This window comes from Chlorocebus sabaeus, chromosome 7 (genome assembly GCF_047675955.1).
Source record: "Chlorocebus sabaeus isolate Y175 chromosome 7, mChlSab1.0.hap1, whole genome shotgun sequence".
Taxonomy (NCBI): Eukaryota; Metazoa; Chordata; class Mammalia; order Primates; family Cercopithecidae; genus Chlorocebus; species Chlorocebus sabaeus.
Genome location: NC_132910.1, coordinates 131,721,463 through 131,737,507, shown reverse-complemented (window position 1 = coordinate 131,737,507; position 16,045 = coordinate 131,721,463). Strand labels below are relative to the sequence as shown.

The window sequence follows — 16,045 nt, the reverse complement described above, 5'->3', positions numbered from 1 at the left end:
ATATTGTGAGTTATTTCTTATCCCATAGCTCAGGGACCAGCTTTTGTAAACTTGGAGAAGGAAACTCTCTGTGGGTTTATGCAGAGTTAAAGGGCTTGTAAAGCTGTCTTAAAAGGAACTTTGAAACTAACCATTCACATACCCAAGAAATGCAAGAATTTTCTCTGTAACATAGGTGTAGAAGTGTATTGGAGATGACAGTTGTACAGGCTTCTGACTTGAGGAAAGCAGTTCTCCCCTGGAGCTAAGCATACATTTTTGTTGCTTTTGGGAAATAAAAAAAGAGAGATTGGGATAAAAGAGGTACTATTGTACTGATCTACACTGACTGAGCTGTTTCAGGGCTCAGGAGAAAGTTAAACTTACTATAGTGTTTACCCTGCTGACCCTTTTATTTCTCTTAGGTAAATTAGAAATACAGAGTCATCTTTTCTCTCTGTTCCCTCTACCACCTAATTACTCTTTCTTTTTTCTTTTTTTCTTTTTTTGAGATGGAGTCTCGCTCTGTTGCCCAGGCTGGAGTGCAATGGAGCTCACTGCAAGCTCCGCCTCCTGGGTTCCTGCCATTCTCCTGCCTCAGCCTCCCAAGTAGCTGGGACTACAGGCTCCCACCTACACGCCCAGCTAATTTTTTGTATTTTTAGTACAGATGGGGTTTCACCATGTTAGCTAGGATGGTCTCGATCTCCTGACCTTGTGATCCGCCTGCCTCGGCCTCCCAACACCTAATTACTCTAATAATTACTATGGTTTAACAGAAGGAATAAATTAGACCAGATAAAACAACCAATTTCAGAGGTTATCATTTTTTTTTTTTGACATGAGGAAAGAGGTTGGTAAGGCATTGAAAATACAAATGTTTAACATCATAGTTTCTTGAAATAAAAACTCACATATCTAAAATTACTCAAAAATATTCCAGGAAAAAATATATTACTATTCACTGTTTCAATCAAGCAGAAAGATCTGAATTTTGACAAATGCCAATGGCCTTAAGTGTTAGACTATGGCTTTTTGTTGAAAATTACTTATGTATTTGAAAAATTATAGATCCTAACAATCATACAGAAAAATAGTATAAACTAATGTTTGCCACAGGCTAGGCACTTTATTAGGTATTTTCCACATATGACTTTATCAAATTCTCATAACAACCCTTTGAGATAGGCAATATTACAGTGTCTGTTTTTTAAAGATGAAAAATCTTGATCTCAATGAAGTGGAATACTTGCAAGTGGCTTTGAAGAAATGTACATTGTGCAAACTTTTTGTGAAATTTCAAATGGCAGAACACTATCACCAGATTATACATCAGGTTAAAATAAAACAACAGCAACAACAGAAAGACTCACTGGGATTTAAGTATTCTTAAACATTGAAGGGAGGGAAAAGGCAGGTATCACTTTTGGAAAATGTAAGCAGAAATTAGGTAAGGAATGTAATAAGCAGTACAATTAGCAACACTGGATTCAACATGCAAGTGTCATAAAAAAACGACAAATAATTTCTTAAAAATTATATTATCAGAATATTTTTAAAATGATGTCAAAAATCAGCAAGTATTTTGTAATAGGTTCATAATGTAGATGGGTAACAAACATGTTTACAAATACAACAAAGCTCAGGTTGTTAATGTTAACCAATTACGGGGCCAAGCACTGCACATACCAGTACCACTTCATACATTAGCAAAATATCGCAGGGAGAAATACTAAATGCAATCAGCAACTAATAATGAGCAAGGGAGAAAGAGAAACAAGCGGAGGAGAAGAAAGAGAAAACATGGCAGTCATGCTCTGCGTATGCACACACATGTGCCTGTGTGACCAGGGTGCTTTTAGAGATAAAGAAAAACTAAACCTCCAAAAAGGGCAGAACGACTCTACCCGAATTAATGGGTAGTAATAAAAGCTAATCTGTAGAAAGACAGCTGCATAACATGAACTAAAGGACTAAAGTATTCTTTCGTGGCTATATAAAAGTATTCGTGAGGGCTGGGAGTGGTGGATCACACCTGTAATCCTAGCACTTTGGAGGCCGAGGTGGGCAGATCACAAGGTCAGGAGATCAAGACCATCCTGGCTAACACAGTGAAACCCCATCGCTACTAGAAATACAAAAAATTAGCCGGGCGTGGTGGCGGGTGCCTGTAGTCCCACTGACTCGGGAGACTGAGGCAGGAGAATCACTTGAGGGGGAGGTTGCAGTTAGCCGAGATTGCACAACTGCACTCCAGCCTGGGTGACAGAGCGAGATTCCATCTCAAAAAAAAAAAAAAAGTATTTGTGAGACATTAGACGTAGATAACAAACAAAAATATAACTTTTATTAGAGCAATGAGGAAGTATACAAGAAATGTTTTGAGTGTATACATTCATCTCTCTGTTTTACCTCTTCTGCTTCATTTTAATAAAACAGCAGCCACATTAACTGTGAAATTGATTTTTTAAATTGTGAAAATTATAAATATATTTATATGATCACTACTAAATTAGAATGATCCCCAAAATTTCAGTGGCAAATATAAGTAAATAGAAAAAGAAAGGTGTTAGAAGCTCAGTTCACGTCTTATGTGCAAAATACATTAACTATGATTCATTGTATTGATTCCTTGGAGCTGTCTTAATATACACAACAGTGATCTCAACATTCATTCTGCTAAAGTAATTACTACCAATCAGGAGTCTGGCAAAAATAAGATGATTATATATAGATGCGTCTGGGCATCCCTTTTTGTGATTATCAAAAGAGCTCATAACTTAATGGTATTCATCAGCCTGTGTTAAGTCCACAGGAGCTGTGTTCATTCTCTAACATCCAAGAGCAGCCAGCTAAGTTCTTTTACTTTGGTGTTACTCATGAAAAAGAGATAATTAATAAACTGATTTGCCCAGCATGTTAAAAAAATGACCGTAAAAAATCTTCAGATCTCTGCTTCTTACCACTTGATTATGTTTTGTCATGAAAATGATAATAAATAAGGTTAGCTTCATACGAATTCAAAATTCACTAATTGTTTTCTACAACCATTAAAGTATAACAGAATGTTTGGTGCAAATAGACATATTATATTACAACTTTAAAATAGAGTATTATTTACATCATCGTTTGTCACAAGTGAAAAGATGCATATTGTCAATTTTCAAGAATCCATTTTTCTTTTATAAAGCTTCTGTGAAGTATGAACTTAATCTTTAAAGATGTTTCAGTGGCAATCTGCTACAGTCTCAATGTTTGCCCGCTCCCTGGAACCTCCCAGATTTCATGTGTTGAAATCCTAACTCTCAAGGTGATTGGGGTAAGAGGTGGGGCATTTGGGAGGTGATTAGGTCTTTAGGACCCCTTGTAAATGAGATTACTGCTTTCATAAAAGAACCTCAAAAGCTCTATCACCCCTTCTACTGAGGACACAGCTAAAAGGCATTGTCTGTGAACTGGAAAGCAGACCCTGTACTAGATACTGAAGTTGGATTTCCAGAACTGTGAGAAATAAATTTATGCTTATTTATAAGCCACACAGTTTATGGTATTTTGTTATAGCAGTCACAAATGGACTAAGAAATACACCATCATACCTCCTTTTCATTTTTAAAATTTTATTTATTATTTGTTATAGAGACAGGGTCTAGCTCTGTCTCCCAAGCAGGAGTGCAGTGGCACAATCATAGCTCACTACAATCTCCTAGGCTCAAGTGAACCTCCCGTCTCAGCCTTCCAAGTAGCTGGCACTAAAGGTGGCCGTCACCACCACGCCTATATAATTCACCATCATCCTTCTTCATGTTTTATATATCACACAAAATCAAATCAGGTAAATTAAAGAAAAGTCTTATGGGAGATGGTTTTTTAACATCTCAAAAGGCAGTGTTTATACAGCAAAAGATATGGACGTTAGACCAATTGAACTTGGGTTCAAAATGTGTCTCCACACTTTGGAGATCTTGAGCAAGTGAACATCAGTTTATTATTTCTTAAATTTTAAGAAATAATATGTGATTTCTTAATGATAAAATAAAAATAAATAATATGTACATCTCATTCATTTAGCATTCAATGAATACTAATATCAAGAATGTGCCAAGACACAATTTTTGGTGCTAAGAGGACACAGTTTTGAACATGGCAAAACCCAGCCTCATGGAACTTATGATGTGGAGGAGAGGGACTGCATGTGTGTATGTATGTATGTATCTATATATACACGTATATATACAGATATATATGTATATATGTTATGTATGTGTATATATACATGCAGTATATGTGTGTGTGTGCATGTATCTATATATGTATATATATCTGTATATATGTATATATACATACACACATGCACACACAGATATATATATACACATATATACACACATGCACACACACATATATATTGCATGTATATATACACACACATAATTTGCATATTTATAATGTTAGAGATGAATGTAATGAAGAAGTCAGTGATGAGAGTAATGGTATGCACGGGTGTTACATACTATGCTTAAATTCTCTACAAATATTAATACTGTTGTGTTCTTTCTTTTATCCTTTCCTTTCCATTTCTCTCTTCCAAGGCTCATAATTGAGATCACATGCACACCCACAAGCTGGATGCTGACTGTGACTATTTCAGTGGGTTGCACTGTATTTTAAGAGTATTTTCCTTAGGCTAATTTTGTTCCTCTGTAAATATTTTGCCATTCTATTTATTGTTGCTCAAGTATATTGAGTTTAAAAGCATAATGTGGTTTTATATCCTCCTTTCCATGTTTACTGATATTTCTCCCTCAGTATCTTAGTGTGTGTATATGAAGGCGTGTAGTTTGTGATTTCCATAAATTAGTTGAATTTTGCACAAGAGAATTAACTTTTACTTCCTAAACAATATTTCCTGTTCTATTAATGTCATTTTCTTTCTCTTAAGCAATGATGCTTATCTTTCACAATGGTCCTCCTAATTTTTTTTCCAAATTTTATCTTTGCTTTTTAAAAATTGTTATTGATGACATCAACCACAATTCTTAATCACCTGAGTTTGCCAATGTTAGAAGCCAACATAGAGTTGATATAATTATAAGAAAAATCCAAACAACATTATCACTCATTTTAAACTTCATTATTGTGAAGATTAAATTATATATATACACATATATAATTAGAACAGAGAGGGCACCTAATAGGTGCTCAATGAATCTTAATTGCCATCTTTTCTCTACTATCTGAGCTCTTGCAATAGCTTTCCAACTTGGTTTTCCATCTTCTAACTATCACAGGTCACCTTTCTAAAATATGGATGTAGTCTTATTACTTCCTTTAATGTTTCTTTATCATTTTATCTTAGACCACAAAGTCTTTAGCTGGAGAGTCACTTCCAGGTGAAATTATTACCACCCTCACTGCCCATTTCCTGTGTTCCTATCGTGATAATGCTGTATTACAAATTATCTATTCATTTTATTTCCCTCATTACATTGTGAGCTGCTCATAACAGGGAACGAAATTCATTCACTTAGTAGGTACTCAGTAAACATTTGGTAAATGAAGGGCCAGTTGATTGATTGGAATGAGTCAAATATGTGCCAACTTCTGGTTGCAGAGTAGACATGAATTTAAAAAAAAAAAAAAAGTTTTGAATAACCTGTTTGGTCGAAAGTCTCTTTTTGCCCAAAATTACTTGTTTAAACAGCATATTTTCAGGAAATACTTTGGTAGTTTAAGATGTGTTTGCTCTAACATACTATCTTCCATATCTTCGTGCAGGAGTTATTTTTTTTTTTTAGACAGAGTCTTGTTCTGTCGCCCAGGCTGGAGTGGAGTGTGTCAATCATGACTCACTGAAGCCTCCGCCTCCTGGGTTCAACTGAGTCTACTGCCTTAGCTTCCCAAGTAACTGGAATTACAGTTGCACACCACCACGCCTGGCCAATTTTTATATTTTTAGTAGAGACAGGGTTTCACCACCATGTTAGCCAGGCTGGTCTCAAACTCCTGACCTCAAGTAATCTGCCTGTCTCGGACTTCCAGTATGCTGGGATTATAGGTGTGAGCCACCATGCTTGGCAGCAGAAGGCATTTTTAACAAGCGTTATCATCCTGCTTTCCTCACCTCTGCCTATTTTCCTAATAGATACACGGTCTTCAAAAGCACATACAAAATCTTTCCCAAGTGCTGCTTTGCCACATTCTCATTTAATTTACACTTCCTTCCCCTATAAAGAGCAAAATCCTGACACCAGCCTTTAAGTACCTTCCCAGCACGGTGCTCTGTTTTCCTGAGATCGTGATCTGCTATGACCCTCAACTCCAGGCTTTCCTCACTAGTGACCGTCCACCCCAAATACACCTTGCTTATGCCTTCCTCCAACGTCTGATGTGTGCTCTTCCTCATGCATTAGTGTGGCAGATGTGAGGCTGGGCCACCCATATCTTCCTTCAAGTAAGGACTTGCTGCCTATCCGTGGTGTGGTCAGCAACAGTCTCAAAAACTTCAGGGACAGCCTCAGTTGCAGAAGGCCACCTAGACCAAGGTCAAGTCCTTTACACTCCTGGTGATCAAGCCAGGAAGAGTCTAAAGATCCATTTTGGCCTAATGCAAGATGCTGTGATGGGACATGCAAGTTCCTGACATCCTGCTGGGTTGGCTGAGGCTTTGTCAGGCTCACACCATGGTTTGACTCCTCCCACTGTCCAATCCTGCTTAAGTGTGCATTCCAAATAAACATCCTGAGTCCCAAATTCCATCTAAGCCTCTGCTTCCAGAGAACCCAACTGACAACAAATGGTCTTCTGTACCTTCTCTTCTGCCTGCATCATCCATCAGTTCACAGCCAAATCACATTTTCCAGGTCTCACTTGACCAACATGGCCTGAGTCTGACCTATTCTAGTCTACCCTTTACAAGCGCTTCCTACCTTCCAATTCATTTTGAAAAACTGTTTCTTTTATTGTTAGTAACCTTTATATCTGTGTGTGTGTGTGTGTGTGTGTGTGTGTGTGTGTGTGTGTGTCTTTCCCTTATCAATTGAAGCTGTTCTACTAACTTCTTAGAGTTGGAGTCATCTCATTCTTTTCCTTTCTATCCATAGCATGATAGGTACTTCTAAGGAAGAAGTACCTAACATTTACTGCATGGAAAGTAACATATTTTAGAAAACACATACGTTCATGATTTCTATTTGGTTCCCCCCACTTTTGTATCAGTCATTTCTAAGATAATTTGGTTAATCTTAATTTGAAAAAGAAAATAGAGCAACTTTCTCTGTTTTTTACTATATACAATTTGAGTGATGCACTTTTCTGGAACTTTGGTAAGGGAAAACATTTAGAGTTTAGAACGATTTTACATTCTTGTTTCAATATTTGCATATAATCTGAAGCATGATTTTTAAAATCCCAGAACCAGGGATAAAATGAAATGCCTATGAATGTGAAATCAGCAGTAAATAATGTACTAAAATGAAGTCTAAACAAAACACCAGCAAACACATCAGTATCTCCAACTTATATTTAACAGAATCGATTCTGTTTGGTTGTGATGCGGGAAGTCAAATTCAGGACTATACTCAAAGTACATGTTAAGTTACTAAAGATATTTCAGGTGGCTGTTGTTATGAATAAGAAAGGCACACTTAACTCCCAAGTAATAAATCTCACCCTCAAAGAGATGAGATGGCTCGCTAATTGCTTCTCACAGAAACCAGCAACTTTTTTCTTTGCTGTTTCTACGAAAACATGGAAGATCAAGGGAAATCTTTATTTTAGATGTTTGATTCTCACTCAATTCCTTTAAAGCTTTCAGTTAAATCTAGAAATTGTGATGTAGGTTGGTATACATTGAAACCTTAAAAAATGTTTGCAAGAATCCTGGCATCTACATATATACATGAAATTAAATTAAAAACCTCTTGAAAATAATATAAATGTGTGTACTCAGAAATGAAAATCTACTTCAACTCCCTGCACGCCCTTCTGCTGAGTAGAACACTACTGTGCTCCAGCTGTGAGAAGTTTCTTTTATTCTTTATAGAGTTGAAATGCATGCACACACACATGCTTTTTGTCCTTGAAACTCTATCTTTGATTGCATGTTGTTGAGGAAATAGGAAGTTTTTGGCATTTTTAAAACTCTTGCCTTTTTTTTTCCTTGCTATTTAGAATAGTGTGATATTTGCATTAAACCTTTCTCCTTTTAAGATTAGAAAACTAATATATAATTTTAATCCTTTGGATACCACTTTCTTGCATGGAAAAATAGGTTTTTGTCTGAGATATATAGTTTGCAGATAACCTGTGTGTTCATTTCTTTCTATAAAATACTCTTACTTCAAGGCAAGATAAGCTTAAAAATGTGCTTAATGGGATAACTGATCAGCTGTTGGTCGTTTTATGGCAGAACTGCATTTGTATTGGTAATCACTTATTCACACACAAAATTAAAGCTTAAACTAGAATCTGAAAGCTGTGATGAAAAGCCCACCTCAGACAATCTTTTGAGCATATAGAAGAAAAATTTATTTGTTCTCCATTGACATTTTGTCTTTGGAAAAGGAGGAAGGGTCCAGAAATAAGCTAAAAGAATAAATATATTTGATATAGTATTCTATGTAAGAGACTCTCAAAAGATAGATATTTTTGTTATCATCACAAACAGTATACCATGTTTTCTAAAATACTTTATCTGAATGTCGTAGTCCAGAGGAAGAGGAATTTCCCCTGAGATAAGAGCAAACACACTCTTTGAAAGTAATCCCAGGTAGGAGGATTAGAAAGATAACTCGAAGCTTCATTTCTTTTATCTTATCACATCTTTGCTCCCTCACAGGAGTATAAGTGATAAGTTCTGTTTAAAATAACACCATACTGGAGCTGCACAAACTAAAGCAAAATTTCTGCCCAACTTGTTTTGGGCAACAGGGAAAGAGAGACTGTCCCTCACTCACTCTTGGAAAGTTTGTTATATAGGAGACTGACATGCCCTTTTTGTTTTTTTGTCTATGTGCTTGAACCCGGAAAGAGTGGGGCACAGTCAATTTGAAGTGGGTGATTTGAATGCTGTAGCAGAGCAAAGGTGTGTTCTGTTGTAAATCACACCAGGAAAGGTACAATAATTCCACAATAGCGAGGATTTTTCAGTATGTAAGAGTTAGCATTAAGGTAGGAGAGGGTGGTTAAAAGATACATCTCATCCTTCATGCTCAATATTCTCTTCTTTAGAAAGAGCAGCAATTGGATGGCACACAATGAGTTCTGAAGTTTACATTAGAAGACGGCCCTGAACCAGAGCCAAGGCTGGCCTGGGAGCTGGGGGAGATTCTGAGCCTCACACTTTTATTTGTGAAGTGGGATGCTCACTCTATTGTTGGTTTTGTTTTGAGGTTTGTTGCTCAAATCAAGCAATACACATGAGGGAATTTACTGACATTGTTTTAAAAAACAAAGTTAATGTGTGATGATGCAGTGGAGTGATTCATGAATGGTATTATAAATATTTTAAAAACACAAAAGGAATTAAAAGAGTATACTTGGATGTTAATGAAAACAAAATTTCACTGAGAACAAGAATGTTCGTAAGCATCAGTTGATATTAAAAGTTTATTGCTTTTAAAGGAGTCTGAAATGTTCTTTTGTCAAGGTTAATGCATTAAAATGGGGTACAGCATAACATTAATCTAGACAACACAAATTTTAATATGTGTGATTATTTTATAAGCTCTTGGTTGAAATAAATGTTTTTATCTACATGGGAAAACTGAATAGATTACAAGAACTGTTTAAAAGAAAGAGAAATTTCAGATGTCAAATATGTGGGAAACTTAATGTCATTTTATTAACTAGAGACAGAAAATGAGGTACATTAGTCTTAGACACTATTTACAGCAGTTAATTGCTAAGTCACCAAAACAATCTATTCTGCAATGACCTTACTTTTAAAGTAGTTCCGTGGCATGAACTCAAGGACATTACTGCAGCAAAGTTCTTAACAAATCAGTCATATTCATTGCATTTAATAATCTATTAGGCGCCTTCACTGGAGCGAACAACCAGCATTTCTTTTAAATTCTTCCATAATTCAGATTTTATCAATGTGGACTAACCCTGTGGTCAATTAAATCTGAAGTAGTGCAGTTTTTATGTTTTCTGAATATACTGGGCCTGAAAGCAAATATTATTTTATGATATGTTAATAACACAAGGAATTTTACTAGTAATATTTAGTGGAGCATAAAGGTACCTAAGGCTTTATCTATTTGCACAGTAGCAGAACGGATCTGAGAATGATTCCAACCATAACTCTTAGTCAAACACATTAGCACAGTCCATTTACACAGAATGCTCAGTACAGACCTAAGAATATTCTTTAAAGTTACAGTTGGAATATTTCTCCAAAATGTCCTTATAAATGTGTATATACATGCCAAGTCTGAACTACGAATTACGAATCATAATATGTGGCTCTAATTTATTATCATCTGAAAAAAAAATCTAATTTGTAACAGAACCAAAGTTTTGTTTCAATCCAAACTCCTGAGGACCAATTCAAAAGAATGGGAAGCTCATTGTTTCCCTGAAATTATTGACCATCCATTTTAAAACATCAAAATATTCGGAAAAATGTCTGTTGTGGTCTCAGCATCTTATTAATTTAGAATCTTGGTAGACAAACATAAGTGCCAAAATGCTCCAGTTAGAATGCAGGGCATAAGTAGAATTACTCTTAATGATGCAAAGTACAAATAAATCCCTACAAAATAAAAAGAAATTTATTCCCTTTATTTGTAGCTTATGGATACCTGAAAGCTATTTTACTTTGCTTCCTAGTTTCTTTTTCCTTCTGTAACTTCATACATTCCGAATATAAAATGGTTTTCTATTATCTGTGTGATTGTTTCATTAAGATCAAGATCTCTCTTTTATTTGTTGTTCAAAACTTGCATGCTGCTATCCATAGTGAAGCAATTGATAAATGTAGCTTTTACATAAGATTATTATAGTATCAAACATGTAAATCAATTTTTGCTCTAAATTATTATAAATATACCCACTTAGTCTCTGGTAATCTTCTGCCCTCATGTTTACAGAGACCAGGATATAAAGACTTTTAAGAGTTTTGATGAATTTATGAAATTTAAGTGACTTTAATTTAATCTGTTTTAATTTAAATGTCATCATGGACATAGCCATTTGGTTTATTTCTGGCAGTGAGCTCAAAATGAAAAAGCTTTGAGAAAATAATATTTAAAGGAGAAGTATCATGCTCCATGAATTTAAAGATCAAACTGTATTGCACCCAATGTTGTTTTAGATATTAAGTATATAATGTGGGATTATACCACATATTGCATTACTCAAATCTTAAGGAAAAAAAAGGGTTGCTATCTAAAATGTGAATATAACATAAGTACATTTTTCTTGGAGGAGAGGATAAACTTGTAAGATCAGCATTACATTGAATCTAAAAAAATAGAAAACTTACTTAGAGATTATTTGAATCTTATTTTAAGCATGTCTTTCCATGCTTATAACAAGCATCTTTTTCATTATATAGTTTCATTATTAAAAAAAAAAAAAAAAAACCTAAGTCCCTGGCAATCGCCTTCTGTTTAAAGAAAATCCCCTGGGAGGTGTGGACAGAACTTAAAAATCAGAGTCAATTTCTTCTTAATTCAGAGGTAGAGAGAGGATAGGGCATAGTGAGGCACAGGCTTCAAAAGGAACCAAAGCATGAAAGAAAGTCACCTTGTTAGCTGACAGAGAAGTGTGCTTGCCTTGGGGATGGAAGCTTTCTTGAATATTCCTGTTTTAAATGGACAGTATAAACCACACCATCATTACCTATAGGCAGGTCCTCGATGAATCTATCCAAGATATGTCAGACAAACGACAGGACTGCTGGACTTGCTTATTCTTTGGTCACAAAAACCAGATAAGTGAAACATGCACATTTTTGCTGATTCGAATATTACGATGGAAACTGGCCTTAAAGGGGTCAGGAAACAGAGGACCTTAAGTGACAAACATACTCCTGCTCGCTTTTCCAGCTTCTCTGTATGCTCCCAATGTTACAACGGAAATCAAACCCTGTTCACTGATTTTTCTTTTAAAAGTACATGAGGAAGAAATGTGGATATTTGTCTTCAAGGCTCAATTAAACATTCAGATTCCTACAAATTAAAACCATCTCACATATCAACCTCACCTTTAAACAATTAAACAACGTTAATTGTTAATACACTGTACTTGTTTGAGAATTGTGTAGTTTATTTTGTAAGTTATATATAACCTTCTTGCTTTTTGAAAATTTCCATAATGCTGGACGAAATAGTCATAATGTTCTAAGAAAGGAAACTTTGAGTTGCATATTACTTGCCCTTCAAGTAGCACCTTTAATTACATGATTTACCAAGTCATACCAACATTTTTCTACGTGGTTCATATATGCTCTGGTCTATGTCGATCAAGGTTACTCAAGGGCCTCATTTTTTCTCCTGTACTGTTACCATTATTTTCTTATCTGATTTTCCTTACTTTTCCCCATTGCCCTCCTTCCCTTCCAGTTTCTACCAAACTTTACCTTACCACGTAGTTTCAGCATCTTGAAGATCGTTTGCTCAAGACATGGTTACTCTTCCTAATAACTTACAGGGAGACACTGTACAGAGGCACAGAGACACAGACAGACAGAGAGAGAGAGACCAAAAAGAACATCCTAATTTAAGCCCTGCTACAACAGAGTCAAGCATGGTGGTGAGGAAGAGCCTACGTGCGGGGTGGGGGCAGGGGCAGGGGCAATTAACTTTGTTTTGCTTTGAAAATTTGTGAGAAGTAACAGCTAAATGATGATTTGAATAACAGGGTAGATTTAGCAAGATATTCCCTCCTTTGGCAATATGTAGTGATGTGGAAGAAAGCTTGTCTAGACCCTGGAAGGCTCAGATGAGAGAGAATACATGTGTTTGTGGATTTCCAAGAGTTTCATGTGGCCACACCTAAGAGAGTGCAAGGGAGACTGGATCAGGGCTGGCCAGGCTGGAGTGAAAGCAAGGGAGCAGATGATGACACCCAGTTCTGAAATGGTGGAAAGGGGTAAGAGAAAATTAGATGAATTCAAGGGAGATAAATTGTCTCGGCATGACTTTTTGAATATGTAGTGTTAGGTGGGTGAGGGTGCTTCCTAGGGCTCTGCCCAGGGCACTTATGTGAATGAATAGTAAGTAGCACCTTTCCCTGATTCAGATAAGCCAGAGGGAAGAAAAGGATGGGGGTGGGGTGGGGAAGATGCTTGTTCAAACCAAACAATATCTCTTTATCACTTCTGAGTTTGCCTGTCTTTTCCTTAAAATTCTTTCAGGCAGAGAGCTTCCCATTATCCTGCCAAAATACCCATGTTCTTCAAGTTGCTTGCTACTTCTGCTATTGTTAGACATATATTCTTAGTCTCTCTCCTGTGAAGAAATAAGCAAGAGAGACCCAGTTCCTTAGAGAAAGTAACTTTCAACTTGAAACCTGGAAACTCTTATCATTTTAGTTTGATTTCATCTTCAAGCTTTCACTTCATTTAAAGGTGGAATCCAGTGAAAAGTGGGAAGAGGTCGTAAGCTGCATTCTTAGCAAGTTCTACTCCCAATGGTTTTCACATCTCAGCCTGAAAGTTGGAAACTATAGACCAGAGCTGTGGCCTGGACATGCATAATAGGTGCTGGACAAGTATTTCAAAATTAGCCAGGCTTGGTGGCGGCACACACCTATAGTCCTAGCCTCCTACTTAAGAGGCTGAGGTGGAAGGATCACTTGAGGCCGGGAGTTCAAGACTAGCTTGGGCAACATAGCATACCCAGTGTCTACCAAATAAAAAAAAAAAATTAGCCAGTCATGGTGGCACACACCTGTAGTCCCAGCTACCCAGGAGGCTAAGGCAGGAAGATCACTGGAGCTTAGGAGGTGGAGGCTGCAGTGAGCTATGATCACTTTACTGCACTCCAGTCTGGGTAACAAAGTGAGAAAAATAATACATGTTAAATATTTTAAAATTATTAAAATATTAAATATGTGTCCAGCAACTATTAAAAATATTAAATATTTGCCCAAAATACTTAATATATGATTAATGCATATATTTATTATTAAAATAATAATGATTAAAATAAATACATAAATTTATTTTAAAATAACAAATATTAAAAATAGGTGTTGGACAAATATTTCTTTAGTCAATGAAAGAATAAATAATCTATTGTTGGTTGAATACTGTTTAAATCAAATTACGTAGTACTGAAGAAAAATAGACATAGATGTTTATCCAATTAAAATAAATTCTTATTCTCAAAAATTTAATCTATACAATTTACACCTAGCATATTTTGCCAGAAAAAAAATCCTATCTTGTAGCTAGTACTCAAAGGGTCATTGAAATAGGATAGCTACAGAGATTGCTGCTATATACTAGAAGGTCCCCCTGTAAGTTCTTTGATCTTTACTAGCTTTTTTCCCAAAGAATTTGTGAGCTTTTGTCGACACAGGTTAAAACAAAGAGCTATCCTAGTGGTTGATAGTTCTTTGATATATGATTGTGCTTTTTTGTAGAAAGAACTCAGACATCCTTGTCAGAATCACATATTAACATATGTGCTATTATCTAAATGTTTGATATAAATTGGATTTGATGTTTCCCACATTAAAACATTAAAGAAAGAGAAACTCCTGCAGTCAAAATTTAATATTATATGTCATTAATTTTTTAATCCTCTAATTCAGTCTGTTAATATGACAAAAGCCAACAGGAGAGTTCTCTGATATTTTTGTGACTTTTTGGTGAAAGTATTTTGTCATTTTCAATCATATGATTGATATAGCAACAATCTAACTAGACAAAAATTCCAAAACTTATAATTGCTGACTCAGTTTTGTTCTTTACTTCAAACCAATATCATCACTGGATGGAAAAATTCAATTAGGAAAAATGCAAAAAAGATAGAAAATAAACATGACAACAAATTATTAGTATTATACAATGCAACTTTTACTTTGAAAAACAAATATTACATTGAAAATGCTCAAGTATTTGAGATTTTGCTAAGACAGTTATAAAATATTCTGATATGAATACAAATATATGGAAGGTATTATTTTAAATTATTTCTGCTAATTTCTTTCATTATATCAGCAACAGATTATTAATTTTTCAAGTTAAAGCTAATTTAAAACTTTGAAGAGTAGTATAAGACAATACTACTTAGTACTCAGCACAGATGCTGAAACAAGTAAAAAAAATGCAAGCTAATGATTCTATTGTCAACCTTTTACAGAATATTCTACATTTTACGTGAAATTAATATTCATATAGGTAATGTTAAGGCTTATATTTTCAAGTATTATTTTTCCACGTAGTGCTTTTATATACAACTGCTTTTTCCCCAGACTAAAAAACAAAAAAGTATCTTCCTATAATTTAAAGAAGTAAACTTTCATCTTTTTCATGAAGCCCTTTCAAACTGATCAGAGGAGAGTTATTAGGTTCTCAATTGTGTGTGTGTGCGTGTGTGTGTGTGCGCGTGTGTGTGCGTGTGTGTGCGCGTGTGTGTGCACGCGTGTGCATGCGCGCATGCATGTGCACATGTGCGTGTGTGTGCGTGTGTGTGCGTGTGTGTGCGTGTGTGTGTGTTCTTTCTTAAGAATTACAGCCCTAGTAATTCATCTGCTTGTATCTGTACATACTTTCTCGTTCTATAAAACACTGACATCTAAATTTACCATCCTTTTATATTTTAGTCTAACGTTGCTCTATAAGGTGTATATATATTGTGAGATTCTACTGGTCTTCCTGTTTTAAATAACTCCTTCCTAACAGGTAAGGATGCCTCCCCAAGTAAAGCCTAGCACAATGCATAATGTCCTAGGAAACCAAATACCCATTCTCCCTGTCCCATTTTACTGCTAGGGCCACAAACAAACAAACAAAAGGATATCCCTATGCAGTCTATATTCATTTTGTTTATTCTTACTTTCCCAGTGTAATAGATTGTGAACCTCCTTACTTAAAGATAAGAGATATGGG

At 35.5% G+C, this 16,045-nt stretch overlaps 2 long non-coding RNA genes across 2 annotated transcripts in view; one reads left to right on the top strand and one right to left on the bottom strand.

The window, feature by feature from the left end:
- The window catches only part of LOC140712119 (uncharacterized), a 91,026-nt gene extending 81,427 nt beyond the window's left edge, over positions 1 to 9,599 (top strand). Inside the window, exon 3 of the long non-coding RNA XR_012093573.1 lies at positions 9,208 to 9,599. This is a non-coding gene — a long non-coding RNA (uncharacterized lncRNA). The remainder of the gene's footprint in view (positions 1 to 9,207) is intronic.
- LOC119622305 (uncharacterized) overlaps positions 1 to 16,045 on the bottom strand; it is a 1,408,766-nt gene that overhangs the window by 368,065 nt on the left and 1,024,656 nt on the right. The gene's annotated exons all lie outside the window — the stretch shown is intronic.